We start from the raw sequence: 17,504 nt of genomic DNA, 5'->3' as shown, positions 1-17,504 counted from the left end.
GTAATCTCAGCCTGAACAGATGGTGCGGTTCGCCCCCTTCTACTGTAAAAAGATGCAGTCTAAGGCAATATCTAGTGAGAAGGATTACTGCAGCCACAACTACGCGATAACAATCAGAAAAATATCGCCGCTGTCCGGGGCGACACAAGCGCACAGGTAGAACGACGGCACACTCCTTCCGTTCATTTGCTTTTGCCTGCCGTTGTATTTTTTACGTCGAGGATTTTCTTATCGTCAATTTATAATGGGGAAAGCAACATTTATAAAAAAACTAAGAAGAAAAAATCAGTATCCCATCCCCTGTCGAGGAAATGGGGGGTAAGCGAATCTTGTCGTGTGTTTCTTCGGTGTTCCTCCGAGCGAATTGCACTGACGAGTACCACGTTGTGCTCGAACCATGCACAACCGGTCACATGTACTGCAGCTGGCTCCGAAGTTCCGGTTGAGAAACTCGCGTTGAAACCTGGCCGTCGCACCGGGGAAGTTGGCGCTAGCGTTTTCTAAGCCTGCACCACCGTTGTCGGGTTCCTGGAGGACAAGACGACGCTGACGTTTGGCCTCAACATCGCCCTCCCGCAACTCGGGGTCGGCGGCTCTTCGCTGACGTTTGGCCTGGGCTTCGGAAGCCCTCACGCTAGAATCGGCACGTCGATGGCGAGCCGTTTCCCGAGCGCATTCATTCTGGACGGATTTCCATAAAATTGCTTCAAAATTAAATCTGTTCGGTGGAGCGGCTCGCAGCTATGACTTAGTAGTTCCTTAGGACCTTAATAAAGTGTGTTGACTGACTGACTGTCCGTTACGTAAGACAATCAATGGCTCACACTCCCTTAAGCAATGGTTAATATCCCCGTAAACGTAGCATCCCCGTTACGATGTTAGAAGAGAAGAGAAATTCTACGCTGGAATGATTAGCGACAACGCAGCCAGCTATGCAATCAGACGACGACGAACGCAGGAGCGGTGGCACGAGCACGTGCCGAGCACGAGCACGAGCGTAAACCGAGGGGCGTCAACGAGCCAGCTGCGGAAGAAGACGACGACGCTCGAGCCAATGCTGATGATAATTTTGTGCATACATGGACGTTACCGAAATGTGAGTTATGACAAGTCACTTGACAAGTGACCTAAGACAAGCATAGGTAGTGGGCCGGAGGATACACAGGGTGGTCGAGGGAGCCCTGGCCTTGCAGTCTTCCCGTTGGGGCCTCTGCAGTGAGCGGAATTGTTAAGTTTGCTCATGGTAACTCAGGGTCATTTCTAACTTGTGATTTTTGTCTGTAATGTTTTTATCGCCAAATAAATTTTTATTGGCAAATAAAGTCTCATTTTATCCGTCCTAAACTATCGAATCATCATCTTGCCATATGGTGTCGTGCCCCTGTTTCAGGCTGCTTCTCAAGAGAGAGATAGAGAGAGAATTTCTAACTATAGTCGTTATTCTAGCGTCTCCGCAATGAAACTAACTCTTGACCTACCAGACCTCGCTCTGCGCCGACAGTGTTCTCGACTGTGCCTCTTCCATAAAATATTTTACTTCGATCTCACACTTAAGGAAGAATTACTACATCGGCCACCGTACGTGTCATGTCGCATTGATCATTCCCAGAAAGTTGGTGTACCCCTTTGTCGCACAAAAATCTACTCTGACGCACTTATACCAAGAACCTCGGAAGACTGGAACCATCTCCCTGCCTCCATCACCGCCATCTCTGACTCCAAGAATTTCAAGTCCGCCATTAATACTTACATTTGTTCTTGCCCCTCCTCTCTGTAAAGCCTTCGGGCGATTGAGAGTATGAAAATAAAATAAAATGAAATAAAAAAGCAAGGACAATTCTGGTTTGAACTCTCTTGTGCGTCTTTGTCTCACTCAGCGCAATGGCGGGAAACCGAAAATGATAATGAGCAAGGTGAATAATTTTTGTGTAATGAATAAAGGTAACTTGAATGTACAAAACTCAAGTACTGGGTTTACAAAGCCTAATTATCGAGAAGGAGTGCCGGGAAGCATTCGTAAGACACTTGCTGAGAAAAGAGGAAAATACAACAACTGTGTCTGGCGCACCAAAGCCTAAGTCACGTTTTCGCCAATAAACCAAATTTAACTGACTAGGTAACAAAAGCTGGCAGATAATAAAGGCAAAGTCAAGCCATAGGTTTTAAACTCTGTGAAATACTTATGAGGACAATATTCCTATGCAACAATCCGTAGTTATAAGTGCTTATCAAGAGCCAGAGGCGCTGGTGTTTGTCGGATGTCAATCTTATCCTCAAGAAATGCACCTAAAGCAGCGAAGATGATTTGCTCAGTCACACGTTGCTGCTATTTGAACATGATTTTCTTCGTAATTGATGACCGCAAGGATATGCACCCACCATATTGTGTCACGATACCAAACCTATATGACCGTAGAAAAAAATTTGGAGGACGCTTAAGCTTCGCCTTTAAGAGTGGAAAGCGATAGCAATCAAATATCCCTGGCTGCCTATCAGGCTCCCCGGCACCTGCAGCTTTCTTTTTTCTCCAACTTCGCCTCTGCATGCGGCTGCCGAGGAGGCGAGCGCCATTTCGATGGTTTTCTTGCAAGAAGCAAACTGCGGCGCACCACTGTATCTGTGGTAGAAATGCTGGAAAAGGGGCGTGTGTTTGTAAGAGAATAATGTTTTCTCGTATATTCAAATTACAATCCGACGCTATCACGTCTGTAGGTTGTGGTTACGTCGTACTTTACAATTATTGCGATAGCAATTATATGGACAATCAAAGAGGATTTCTGCCGTCGGCGTTGCCGTTGCCTTGAGGTTCCGTATGACGTAGTAGTAAGTGGTTCACGTGGAAAGGGAAAGGTTGACGCTATCTTCTGCAGCCCTTGAGGGAGCACGGCTCAGCGCCAACAGGGAGGGCAAAGTGGGAGAGAAAGGGGTTAGGGTGAAGTCGTCACCATGGCTGGGCGAGGCAAAACGGCAGGCTGTGGCGGCACGTATCAGGCCGAGATGGTAGGCCTTAGCGTGCAGCTTAGATCGCAGGGGTGTTGTTCCGGACCTGTCAGGTCTGGTGTGGGTTGGGAGGCCGCGAGGTCATCCGTCTGTTGCTGAAATCTGGTCTTAGAGGCGCGCGGAGAGACCTGACGAGTCAAGGTACTCCACGATGCCTCGAAGTGCAGAAAGCTGATGTCGGCCGGGGAAGAGGAGATCTTCCTTTTTGCCAGAGGGGAGGCCCAGACAGCGGAACTCCTGCAGGAGTGGGCCCCGCTGTTGGAGGTACGCCGGGCAGGCCAGCAGGAGGTGCTCCGTGGTTTCCAGCTCCCCGCAGGAAGCACTGGCCGGAGACGTCGCTCATCCAAGGCGATTGCTGCGTGCTACCGTCCAGCTGCAGCCAATCCGGAGCCGGAGCAGGAGCGAAGTCTCCCTGCGAGCTAGGCCTCGCTGGTGGAGTGGGCGTGGGGGGCGTCCCAGTGACACCCGCTTGTCTGGGTGGTGGATCACCAGGTGTCGCCGTAGCCTAAGTCTGGTGAAATCCCCCTCCGTCACGACCCAGCTGAAGGGCACAGTGGCGTGGTGGGCGTCTTTCGCCAGGGTGTCGGCTTCCTCGTTACCCGAGATCCCTACGTGGGCGGGGATCCAGTGTAGGGATGCCGGATGGCCTGCATCCTGCAGCGCCGTCAGCCGGGTAGACAGCAGGGCGACTCCAAGACTGACGCTTTCTGGGCTCTGTAAGCCGAGGAGGGCTGCCTTGGAGTCGCAGAGGATGGCTGCCGGCACGTCAGGGTGAGTAGATCGGTCAGTAGATCGACGGCCAGGTGGAGGCCTGCCAACTGCGCTGCTGTCGAGCTGGCATGTCTGGGCAGACGACACTGCTTGCTCTTCTGCAGGGCAGGTGCCGTGCAAGCCGCCGTGGCTGAGCCGGTGTCTGGGACCAGTGAACCGTCGACGTACACCAGGAGGTGGTCTCCGAGAGTCTCGTCCAGGAGGCTGGCGGCTGTCTGCTGCAAGGTACAGGTAGGCGAGCGCCTCTTAAAGGTCCCGGGGAGCTCCGTCGTGATCAGGACTGGGGGTCTCTGTGGTGGGGGCCGCTGTACCGCGTTCGCCAGTGGGTTGCCAACTACCTCCTCGTAGAGGCGGCACAGCAGGCCCATCCTTGAGGATTGACGGAACTGGAGGCGACGCAGCAGGCCTCTGCCGTCAGGAGCATGGTGGAGGCGGTCGACATGGCTTAGTCCCTGTTGCAGAAAGAGTAGCGACAGGGGCCATGCTCCCGCCTCTGCAAGGGTGGCGGCGATCTGCGAGCTCCGATCTGCGATCTGCGAACACCCCAGGCAGAGTCGGATGGCCGCCTGGTGCTGCAGCTCCAACTTTCCGAGGTGACGTGGTGGCAGCGCCACCAGCGGGAGAGCTTACCGCAGACGTGATGTGACTGCCGCCTCGTAGAGCCGTAGGGCCCACCTGACTGAGCAGCTCTCTCCGGGGGCAAGGATCTGTGACATGGCCTTGCGGACCCGGATCGTCTGTGTCTGCATGGCCGGTTGCCAGCCGGTTGCCAGGTTAGCCGGTGGTCGATGCGCAGCCCAAGGTACGAAACAGTCGCACTCCATGGGATACGCCCGCCATCCACCTGCAGCCGGGGAGCTGAGCGTCGCGCAGCCGCTCTTGAGTGGTTGAGGAGGGCCACCGTCTTCCCCGTCGACACCGCAAGACCAATGCTTCCCAGGTAGGCGGCTGTGGCGTCCAGGGCTCTCTGGAGGGCCAGGCGCATGTGACGGCTGGATGGCGGCTGTCCCCGCACCCACAGGTCGAGTATGACGTCAATGCGATGAAATCGTCGCCGCGCGCCGGACGCTGTATGTGCGACTGAAAGGGCGCGAGGGACGCGCGCTTTCACGGGGAGCTAACGCACGGCGGAGAACAAACGCGCGTTCTGCGCCGTGCTCCCTGAAGGGCTGCAGAATTAAGCGTCTCTTTCCTCCTTTACAATCACCATGTATAAGAGCAAACGCGACTTTTTCCGTCGCGCGAAAGGCCGTGGGGGGACGAGAGGGAGGGGATGCGACGTTTGTCTGCGGCACCAAATGCGTATTTATATAAAAACGTTGCGAGGCGAGAAGGTGGTAAAGACTTTCGACGCTGCTCGACGAGTTTCCAGTTCTGATCTCGTCAAAAACCTCCGAGACGTCCCCAGAGGCCCTGCCAACAGTCACCAACGCCGTTGTAACGGCGTTGCCTGTAGGCTCCCTAGTCTGTGACCGCTGCAGGCGCCTCTGGCGGCGGCTAGGCAGAACTACCACCAGCTGCGCACAACTGTGCATGTGCCATGACGTCATCCCGGCGTGTCGTCTGCTGCGCGCCGCTGTGCATAGCTCTCGGCACACTTCCCCTACGTGTGCTCAGACTGCAAGTGCTTTGCGAGGCGTTCCCCGATGCCATGTACCATGAGGAAATGCTTATACACTTCGTATAAATTAGCATCACTTGGCATTGCTTCGTATAACTTAGCATCACTTCGTATAGCCAGGACCAGCTAGGAACCGATCAGCTCCGCTGTGTGTTTGGCCTTGGGCCACTAGTGCAAGCTACCCCAATTTTTTTTCTGACGCATTTTGCTTTGAGAAATTTGGTTAGTTCACCAGCGCCTTTGCGCCACGCAGAGGGCCTGCGTGGTCGGGTTGGTTCGGGATGATTTTTATTGCGATAGCAATTATATGGACACTCAAAAGCAGATTTCTGCCGTCGGCGTCGCCGTCGCCGTCGGCGTCGCCGTCGCCGTCGCCGTCGCCGTCGCCGTCGCCGTGAGGTTCCGTATGACGTCATTTGGAGATGAAATCGTCGCCGCGCGCCGAACGCTGTATGTGCGAGTGAAAGGGCGCGAGGGGCGCGTCTTTCACGGGGAGTGAACGCACGGCGGAGAACAAACGCGCGTTCTGCGCCGTGCTCGCTTAAGGGCTGCAGAATTAGGCGTCTCGTTTCTCCTTTACAATCACCATATATGTAGAGCAAACGCGCCTTCTTCAGACGCGCGAGAGGCCGTGGGGGAGGGGGAAGGAAGGGACGCGACGTTTAGCTGCGGCACCAAGTGCCTATTTATATGAGAGGCTCCAGCAACAGTCACCAACGCCGCACGCATTTAGAGCTAACGCGGGCAAAACGCCGATGGCGTCGACAACAGTTCTGCGTGTTGTTGCTACCAAAGCCGCTCACCTTACTTCGTATGAGATTGCTGTGTTGCTATCGCATTCATTGCTTCGCCCTTAGGGCGAAACTGTGACATTTTTTATATAAAAACGTTGCGAGGCGAGAAGGTGGTACAGACTTCCGACGCTGCTCGACGAGTGTCCCGTTCTGATCTCGTCGAAAACCTCCGAGCCGCCCCCAGAGGCACCGGCAACAGTCACCAAAGCCGCGCGCGTTCGGTGCGAACGCGGGCAAAACGCCGACGGCGTCGACAACAGTTCTACGCGTTGCTTGTGCTGCTGCATGTCCAAGTTTATACAGCCGATAAAACTACTATCCTTACTCCGTATAGCTCTCTACTATTTGCTATCGCAATTGATGCTTCACCTTTCGGGTGAAACTGCGACATTTTTTTGGTCGCGGACGCCGACGCCGAGACCAACACGGACGCCGACGCCGTGTTTTCTGCGACACGGGGCCTTAAAGCTTTCGCGTTAAGACGATAAATGGATACATCCGTACAAGGTCTCGCCAATTTCACTAGCTGTAGTGTGCCACTGTGCCTGAAAGCAGCAGCGTTTCGGCTCGGAAGTTCGCAACGCTGCAGCATAAATGGATAAAACAGAATTCATCTGCACACTAACATCAAAGTGAGCATTGGTGAACGTAAATGAATGACACAGCCGTGATCACTACAAAAGCTTCAATGGGCAGATATATTGGCTTGCAAAGGAATTGAATGTAGCCCCTTTCCTGAAGCTTTCCCTTGCACACCAAAGCTCCCTCTTTCTCGAGACCACTCATTACAGTCATCAATACTGTGCTGCCTTTCGTGTTCGCAATCACAGCTGCTTTGGATGTATCCCATTTCGCCTTCCGTGACATCTTCGGTGGGTGCAAAGAAAGGGTTGATTGAGTGTGACTCGCCATTCCCCGTGTGCAAGCTTCCCATACACCAATGCAACAAGATTGATGATCCTCAATGCGCAGGGATGGAAAAGAACAAAGCTAAAACATGCCGCGTATTAACCTTCGGCTAAAGTAGTTCTGTATCCCTAAAGAAGCGATATCGAAGCATCTTTGGATATCTGTTCGCGTGTCCTTAGCAAAAATTGAAAACAAAAGCTATGACAGTTGGCGTATAGGAATGCTCTAAAGACTTTAGTTCAGGTTAATGCAGTTTCGCTCTGTCAGAGAGCGTTATTAAAAAAAATGTGGTTGATCCCTCTTATATAGGAATCGGTATAGAACACGAAAGTGAAACGTGTCTTCACAGAAGTAGTGTAATGTTTATTGCACATTGATATATAATGTCTATTGGTGTTTTGTGGCTAAAGCGCCCTTAGGCGTTGATGCACCCATGCTGACGCCTGGTGGCACGTCTCCTCCATCACGACTACCAACGTCGATGACCATGAGCAACCGTCGTGCATATGGAAGCTGCACTACGCTGCACACGCTAGCACAACGCGAAAGACGAAGCACGTAACTGACACACTAATACAACGCGCAAGACAAAGCACGTAACTGAATCGTCACCGAGTCAAATCAGCGCGTACAGCGCGTCGTAATTGCAGCCTCCGCGATCAACTTCAGAAACATTTTCAGAGCTAATTGCGGAGGCCACGCTCCGCTGTGCTGAGTACGGTGAACGCCACCTAGGTGGCGTTGGTAGTGCTTCTTGATGCCAGCGTCCCTTCGAATGCTGGCATCGAGGCGTCGTAGTGCTGAGACCACCGAAGCGTTCACTTGAATAATAGCGATGTTTAAATAATATACTGAGGTCATATGACATGCGAGATTTTCTTACTCAAGTGAACAAAAACGAGAATCTCATAGTGTTCCTGCTAGCATTCCAGTTACTTCACGCTATACTTATGCCACGAGGCAATAGCGCAAAGGTGTAGGCATTAACCGAGACAAGAATACCACATCATTGTATCCATCTTCTCTTATTATATACCTACTGCACTCATAAAATATCGACATCGAAAGCTTTCAATGGAGGTTTCAGTTGCGGAATGATCCAGCCTTTGCTAAGATGCGGTAAGCTGTGCACCAAGCTACTTCAATTTTGAACAACGATTTACGCTCATAAAAAAAATTACACCATCTTCCCGTAGGGGAACCTTGAGTAGTATGCGAAGCAGCCATGGGGTCGACTCGAAGTTCGGGATCGGCCTATCGCCGCTGCCGTTTCGTGGCAGCGGCTCGAGCCCTCTTCTCCGCGGCGCTGTCCACGGCGCTGACACTGGCGTTGACGCTGGCGCTGTACGTGGCACTCATCGCGGCGTTGCGGGAGGAGAATGAGAGGAGCGCAGCGCGCGTCATTATACCGCGAGCTACAGTGGCGCCCCCCAGCGGAGTATGCAGCGCCTACCGTCGCGCCTCTAACCTAAGCTCCTTCGCATTATCGCGCGCGGAGCCGCAGGTGTTGCCGTTCGTTGCGCAATCCGGAGAGGAGAGGAGGAATGCCGAGAAGAGAGGAGATGAGACAAGGAGAGCAGGGGGAGGAGGATGCGCCTGCACAGTGAGGTGTGGTCGCCGCACGGCGTATGGATGGAGGGAGGGAGTGACATTGCCCCGACCATAAGCTGCTTCGCATCTAAAAGTGTCATACTACAAATAGCATCTTCTTGTTCCATCAGCCACTGGAACGTGAAGACTCAGCAACCTCCACAGAGAAAGCCCGAAGCACAACGAGGAAGAGAACACCGAAAAAGGGCTTGAAGACGCTACGCACATAACATTAGAAACAGAGAAACCGCTTTGTTATCGCACAAAAAAAGAAAACTAATACGGGAACTGTCCAATAACCGGAAAGCGCTTATATAACCTCTATACTTCGTTCCATTGTTCTCAGCAGTTCGGTTGCCATGGCACAGGCCACAAATTGGTTCTTTGATCTCGTCCTCCCTTTATCTGGAGTTTCATACCAGCTAGTGTACTGAATACACGCACGTACGCGTAAGTATGCGACACCGGCAGTTCTTGGAGACTCATCCAAGCAGAATGAAAAGAAGCATTCAGTATTCGGCTACACAGGTGCTGACGATGGTCGGGTGTGCCAGCGGCGTTTATGGCGGACGGCCGCAATGCCGCGATGACGCAGCAGCTTTTCTCACGGCATCCTCAAAATAAATGCACAAGAATCCAAAGCAGCACAGGCCACCGGTGTGACGGAGTGAAGGAATCATTTATCGCAGTTGGTGCGGGGTCAGCGTTCCCTGTGAGAAAGACCGCCTCGGCGAGGAGTGTCGTGAGCGATGTGTTCTTGTCATTAATCGTCTCTGCTCGGTCTTATAAGGCAGGCACGCGAACGCATAGGAATTCCTTATATGCTTTTTCTTCTTCCGTATTCGAGGAGTATAAAAACAAATGGTTAAAAGTAGAACATATTTATGCCATATATGCAGTAAGGTCGCTTTAGAGACGAGGACACAAGGACAACTTATCCTTCCTTTTTTTTTCACAATTGACGCTCTGTCACTAGTTTGGCTCGTTACCATCCTCCTGTTAAACAGGAAAGTGGTAGAGAGCAAAGAGAAGACACAATGACACCAACGAAGGGTAGTTAACGTAATAATATTCAAATGCTAGTCTAACAATGAAACGTTATAAGTTCCCTTCCCGCTCTATGGTCTAGTTTTATATAGAAAGTTGCGCCAAGCGCAAGAACCATTGCGTGCCAACGTAAAGAAAGGGCAGCTATCGATGTGAGCGTATTACTTCTACAACGCTAGTTTTCGCTGATGCTGACGAACAATGTGCTCGTACATCGTTTGTATTTAACTTACAACTGGCAGCATGAGTTGTCTACCGCTATAAACAAAAGGACGGTTTACCGCCGCTTGACAAGCCGTACGCCCACCCACTCTCTTTTTGGAGACACGGTGAATTATTGCCAGTAGCGTTGGGATTAACTACTTTATTCTTCGGCACTACAACGCTTGGCACTTTCAAAGCACCAGAACTGTTAAAGTAGCTCCACCATTGCGTCCAGAATTATCTCTTGACGGAAAAGGTCTTGAATGGCCTTGGTAAAATCCAGCACACACATGGTTCCATGATTACAAATACAGCTGTGTCTCAAGACACACTCCCGGTCGGAAATCACACTTCGTCATTATCACGTGTCCTGCCCCTGTTGAGTTTACTGTCTGTGTGCGGCACCGCCAGCATTGTTTACAAAAGTGTAACATCGAACAGCATCCAATACGCAGGACAGTAGCGTTGGCTTTTCATTCTATGAGTCCGCACAATATATATGCTTATTGTGGCTTATTAATTATCCGGCTCTCACCTAAACATTTCCGCTGTTTAGGTCCTTGTGCACTGCGGTACATGCGGGCAATGGTGACCAAGCCGCCGTCATCTGTCTGGAACCGCGTCTAACCTCAACAAATCGGGCTGAGTCCAAAATTTGCGGCTGTCCACAGGACCACAAAAGTTGATTCTCGAGTGCATGATCCACTCTCTAAGGTGAACCTGCCCACCATTCATTTTCTCCAGTCAAGAATGAATACAGCCTTTGTCATTTGCCACTGCATTGTGTCGAGCCCCACTCATTCAAGATGGCGAACGCTTAGGTCAAGATGTCGAGACTACACGATTACAGGGTAATGACGATGCCGGCACAGTTGGTAGTGCCGCTCATTATAACAATCGAGCGTCTACGCCAGAGCCGCATATAGGACTCACGAAGCCCAATTTAGTGATTCGGCAAGTGTGGCATTGGCAGTCCGGAGCAACTGCATAGCGGATGGAAAGAATTAGTAAGCCTGACACCCGTCTTCCAAACAGCGTTCGATGTCTGTATATATGTCCCTTTATGACCAGCTATCCTGTATCAAATCCACCTAACTATGCCTACAATGGTCGTTATTTTTTCTTGTCATTTGATCTACTGATGTGGCATAAGTGGATAATGATGATTTTCTTTCTTTTCTTCTTTCCATTTTTATTTTTTTTCCCTTTCACCGTGTTCTCGTGCTGATCATCGTCTTAGAACATGCGGTCACACATTATGTCACCTCGTTTCTTAGAGAAAGCAGCTTGTTCTCGCCATTACAACATGGTTTTAGGAAAATTATTATCGACAACGCCACACCTCGTCACAATAACCTACGGGTTGCACGTGTCTTGATGAGGCAAATGAAACTGATGCTATTTAATTAAATTTTATTAAGATCTTTGACCTTGTTACACACAGCAAATTCATTTCTAAATTACATGGCATAGGCCTTCCAATTAACCTCATTAACTGAATTCGCTCTTATCTTAACAGTCGACAACACTATATTCAAGTAAATTACTATATGTCCAGCATACTGCCCGTGTAATCGGCAGTCCCTCAGGGCAGCGTTTTGGGACCTGTCCTTTTTTTAACAGTGGAGCTGTTTAAGCCGAGCCGTAACGTGCGAACAGAAAATGTGGGCCGATCCTGGCGGTTGTGCAGAAATGGTCCAAGCGCAATAGCACATACCCCTGTGAACTAGCGAAGCTGAGCCTGGCTTAGTCTAGATAAGCATTGGTTGGGACTACTTAAGCTTAGTCAATCATCGGTGGCCAATCGATAGCCAATCAATAGCTAATCAATAATAATCAATAATCAATAAATTTCGTAAATTCTGGGGATGACTTGGTAGTGCTTAGCCTAGCCCAAATATGTGGCCAATACCTTGCGATAGCCAATCTATAGCTAATCATTAACCGACAAATAATCAATGAATTCCGGAAAATGCTGGGGATGACTTGGTAGTGCTTAGCCTAGCCCAAAAGCCAGGCCTAGCTAAGTGTCCATCAGCTTCCCTGTCTCTTTAGCATTGCGCCTCCATTGCAAGCTACGCTAATTTTTTTTGTTTATATAAATGACATCGTTACATCAATAGATACATAAGACGTAAATCTTCAACTTTTGGCAGATGACTGCATATTTCTTTTTTAAGCATTAATACCGCGAAGGACCACCAATGCCTCCAAGCTAACTTGCATGTCGTTTCTAAGTTGTGCGATGACTGGTCTACGAGATTAAACAGTCACAAATCCGTTTTCAGGCGTATATCAAATACGAAATGTGCTCTTACTCATGCGTATTTCCTTAACGACTGTACTTTGACTGAGGTCGAGGAGTACAAATATTTAGGTGTTACAATTACAAATCTTCTGACATGGTCCAGCCAAATTAATAAAATCTGCTCATCTGCGTCGGAAAAGTTCGATTTCTTGCGGCACAAGCAAAAACAGCGCCTTCAGATGCCAAACTATTGGCAATTCGGCGCTATCACGTCTGTAGGTTGTGGTTACGTCGTACTTTACAATTTTAGCGAGCTTTTCTACGACTGAAATTAGAAAATGCCAGTGGCGTCTGAGACCCACATCTAAAGAAAGACATTAAAAAACTTGAGATGTTGCAGCCAAAAGCGCTTAGTTTCATCTTCAATGTTTTCCAGAGAATTGATTCACCAACAACGCTCATGGCCACTAACACTTTGATCTCGTGTTGCTCATCCTCTTGAAGTTCAGTCTCCCGCATTCCCCGTGCTTTCTCTACATGTTCAAAGAGCTTACATGACGTGCAAGTTAAAAATATAGGCCTGTAGTTTGCTGTGTTTAGACGGTCGCCTTTTTTTAAACACAGCCACTACACGTGCCGTACGCCAGTCATCAAGAATTACAGAGCTATGGAAAGAAAGACGCAACACTTGTGTTAAAATATTAGCGATTGCTTCAGCATACCTGCGCAGCAGTGGGTTTGGGATACAATCTGGACCAGCTGACGACTTAGTTTTCAGGTTAAGCCGTAAAGCAAATACACCTTGTGGCCATGAAATTGAGAACCTATGCCACATTCTTTTTGAGTGCCCAAATGAAGCCGTAGAAAGAAGAACGTCAAAGAAAAAAAAACTAGGAATATCGGACAAGCATTTCTTTGCAATATAAATAGTACTTCAAACGTGGTTAACGAGTCATCTGCAAAGAAAGGCAAACGCATTCTTAAAATACTTTTTAGTGAACACAAAGTTAGGTCAGAGTTTGAGATAAGTTCTCCTGTGCAGAGTGACGCATTTGTATGCTCTGCACTGCGGACTAAACCTGAAGTGAGGCATGCGTTTGGACCAACCATCCATTTATTAGGAGGACTCCTGTACCAATGGAGGAAGACTAGAAAGTGTTTAATATTGGTCTATTAGAGACACGGAAAGCCGTCAAGCCAACTCTCCGTTATGGCGTGGCGATCTTTGTTAGTTTCATTTTCATTATTGACTGAATTGAAATGTTTTAACATAGAAAAATCGAGTAGCCGAGGTACTTTCTACCACAATCATTCCATGAGAAACCGCGTAAAGCACAACAAGAAATAGAATAATTTTGCAATTCCTTCAGCTTCCGCATGCATAGCGAACAATGCGCTGAACGTGAGCGTTTTCTAACACCGGGGAATCAATATACGCGTTTACCTAAAAGGCACGTCACACTACTCGTACTGTTCTGTTCGCTTACAAATTCAATCAAGTGCAACACCTGCAGCACATGAAATGTCGTACTGTCCGTGTGTGGAGGCATTCTCTTAGATTAAGTTGTTCCTTTTACGCGTTACACCCGAGTGATCACGCGTAGGCGAGTGCTGCATGTTCGGATGAGCCGTCAGTGTGGGCGGTGTCGGCAGAGCCACATTCAACCAAACCTTCGTCAGCAATTTTCGCTGAGTGTTTCAGAAAAAGAAGGCACCATTCAAGCGACCAGCCAAAATTAAAATGAATTTGGAAAGCTATTGATGGAAACGCTTTGTTATTATATGTAAAGTCGCTACCCATTCAATCTCTTGAAGGCTAACACTGCAGGCAGGCATTTGGAGCGCAGCTGAGCATTCACATACTACCGTTATTACAACCTTAGCTGATTTCTTGTAGTTGCGAGGGACTGTTAAAAACATTTATTTCAATATCTGTATGTCGAATTCAGTAATTTCCCAATATTGAGAATAAAGGCTTATGAGGGGGACTGTACTGGTAGTTATGTGAGGCACAATCATATATGAAGAAACGGGCAATGAAGCCAGAGAAAGGTTAGAAAGAGAGGGAATGAATGAAAGGCAGGGAGAGAGAGAGAGAGAGCGCAATGAAGTTTATTGGCCAAACAGCTCATTGTCTGAGGCATCGTCGCTTGTAATACATCAGGTGTTGGTTTTAGGCGGGGACATTTCCAGAATGTGCTGGATGTGAAATTTAGGTAAACTGTATTGTTTGCTAACCTACGCCTGCGGAACAAATGGTGAGTGAAAGAGATGGAATACTGGAGTTAGACTTAGAGATCGAGGTGCTGGCAGCGCCGCAGAAGAAAAAAATCGCTGAGGTAAACCTAGTTATCACCAGCGAAAGGTCTGTTCGGCTTGGTTTTGCAAAGACTATGCACACAGTGTTAAGTTAATGCATGTTTCAGTGCTTTGTAAGCTTCTCTATAACGTGCTAATCTGACCTCCCTTTGCTCCGGCGTTTCAGCAACCAACTTTGCTTTTGCTTGAGATTTCGCAGCCAGTCGTCTAGCTATATCTACTGGATGATTGGATTCAGGCTGTCGCTTGTGCTCAAGTGCAACCACAGACGGCCTAGCCAGCGCTCCATCCATGGCGAGAATGAGCGACCAAGCGCCGGCGAAGCACCTGTTAAACCCTCGCCTATTCACGTGGCGGAGCCTAGCCCGCAACGGCTAGGTTCTGAGCGAGCGCAGGTGCCACGCCTGTCCGCAGCGGATCACGTGGCGTCACGTCACACCTGCGACACCTGCGTTCCCGCGGCTCAAGGGCATTGCGATGCGATGAATGACCTTGCAAGACATGGCGTTGTAGAGCTTTCACTGTAACATGGGCGAAAGCTTTGTTTCAATTTGGCTGAGCCGCCACCGCGTATACACTTACGGCTTGCCCTGTGCTTTGTATGGCTTCATTGTCTTGGTGCAAACAAAAAAGACGATGTTTCACCCGAAAGCCGAAGCATAGATTGCGAGTGTAAATTAGTGGGCAGCTATACAAAGTAAGGATTGTAGTTTTATCAGCCGTATAAACTTGTAAACGTAGCACACTTACTAAATTAACAAGCGTGGTGTCACGCGCGCACAAGCAAACTGAACGCATCTCACTCGATGACCGCCCAAACTAGCTGTCGAAACGCTAGAGTCAGCCAGCGCAGCAGCAGCAGCAGCGAGCGAATTGAGTTTCGGGCCGGCGCTCGCGTCAACGTGGTCTTACTCTTAGCCGCGAAAACACAGGCAGAGTGGACTGCTCTCGCCGCTGACGGTTTTCAAGATTCAGCCGTTCGGGCGGTCGCTCGCGGTGCAAAACGTGCCCCCCCCCCCCCTCTCCCCCCGGAGCCTTCCAACCCGGCGGGACTTCGCGGCCGCAGTAAAGGGCGGCCCCTCCACCTCATTACTCTCCCTCCTGAGCGTTGTGCGTGAGTGGAATACTGCGCGCTTCCTTGCCGCTTCTCGCCCTTATGTGCGCGAGCCTCGAGTGCCGGCTCACCGTCGCATACTTGCACTCGCACGTACAGCGTACGCCACGCGGCGACGATAATATCGGCCGTGTACTTTATACGGAACCTCACGGTGACGACGACGGCAGAAATTCGTCTTCAGTGTCGATATAATTGTTACCACAATAAATTGGGCCACACTGACCGCCTCATTATTCTTGCTCATTGTAGCTATATGAAGTGGAAAGCGGGTTTTATAATTTGCGTTATTATATTTTTAGCAGTGGAATAACGACAGAGCATTGTAGGAAAACGAATGTCGCAGTTTTGCCCGAAAGGCGAAGCATCAATTGCGATAGTAAATTGGTGGAGAGTTATACGGAGTAAGGATAGTAGCTTTTTCGGCTGCATAAACTTGGAAACATTCGCTTACTAACTGAATTAACAAGCATGGTGTCAGCGCGCACAAGCAAGCATGAATAGATCACGCTCGATGATCGCAGGCACCCACTGTCAAAACGCTGGCGTGAGCAAGTGCGTTTCAGCAGCACGCGAAGGTTCATGCGGTCAATCGCTTCAACGAAAACTCAGCGGCCAAAAGCACAGCGCGTAGAAAGGTCAAACCATTGTGGAGATCGCTTTTAAGATACGGTGCGCGCGACAGCCCGTAGTTGCGCAAAGTACAAGTACGCACTTGTTGGCAGAGCAGAAGCCGCACCCCCCTCCCTCCTGCGTTGCCTTCCTGCTTTCCTCCTTTCGCTTCGGAGATTGAGTCACCAGTTCCCCTTGCGCTCGGTCGCAACATACACATTTGGTGCCGCAGCTAAACGTCACCTCCCCTCCCTCTCTCTCATCCCCCCCACGGCCTTTCTTATTTGACGTCACGTTCGCTCTGCGCCGTGCGTTTGTCTTCGTGAAAGCGCGTGTCCTTCGTGCGCTTTCACTCGCACATGCAGCATACGGCGACGACGACGGCAGAAATCCACTTGGAGTGTGCATATAATTGCTATTGCAATAATAAGTTTCAAAAATAGACCATGGGCAGACATTGAACGTGTGTACAAATGACATTTCTCTTCCTCATTCTGTTTAAATTGTCATTCGTAGAACAACTTCCTGTTTTGTTTAAACCTGACCTAATAGAGCATAATAAAAGTGGCTGAAACTTATATTTAACTAAATTACCAGTCGCACTATCTAGTGATCCAGATCTCTTTAACAGCCACAATTGTATTCATCACAAATACGGAAACTTACACGCGACAGAATATACTTTCTATATGAAACCGCGGAGCTCAAAAGTCGCTCGACGTTTCTAGTTGACGCCATCTGAACTTCGTGACCTATATCCCCAGCCGTGATTGTACCCAGAAAAAGAGCCTTTTAGGTCGACGCGCGTATATTGCGTGATTACTAGCAGGTCTTCGGCAAACGCATGCTAAAAGCTGGAAGAGCCAAGCACTTGAAGCTCACCTATGCAGTTTGTATGTCAGTCCTCCGGATACGCTCGCAGGTTATGTTGTCCTGCATCAGTGAAGGCTAGAGTGAACGCGTCTCCATTACACTGACGACAGTTTCTTTGCTTGTACTGGTCGTGCTGCAATTAGATTTTAGCCTTGTGAGCGACCAGCCACGCACTGGCGAGGCTCCTAAAAGCAGGCGTTCTCTATTTATGGACTTGCCTCGCGATTGCCTTTCCTGAATGGAAGGTTACTGTTTTTTATTTGTTGTTTTCACTGAGACCAGAAGAACCATCGAGACCTATATCGGGAACACCACGGCGGCTAGTTGCAAAGAGCTTTTGGTTTTTGTGTGTCGTGCTACTTTTTAATCTGTGGTTTCCTTTTTTCAATTCACTTTCGGACT

This window comes from Dermacentor silvarum, chromosome 4 (genome assembly GCF_013339745.2).
Source record: "Dermacentor silvarum isolate Dsil-2018 chromosome 4, BIME_Dsil_1.4, whole genome shotgun sequence".
In the NCBI taxonomy this organism is placed as follows: domain Eukaryota; kingdom Metazoa; phylum Arthropoda; class Arachnida; order Ixodida; family Ixodidae; genus Dermacentor; species Dermacentor silvarum.
The sequence above is the reverse complement of the archived record's forward strand: the minus strand, read 5'-3'. Positions refer to the sequence as shown.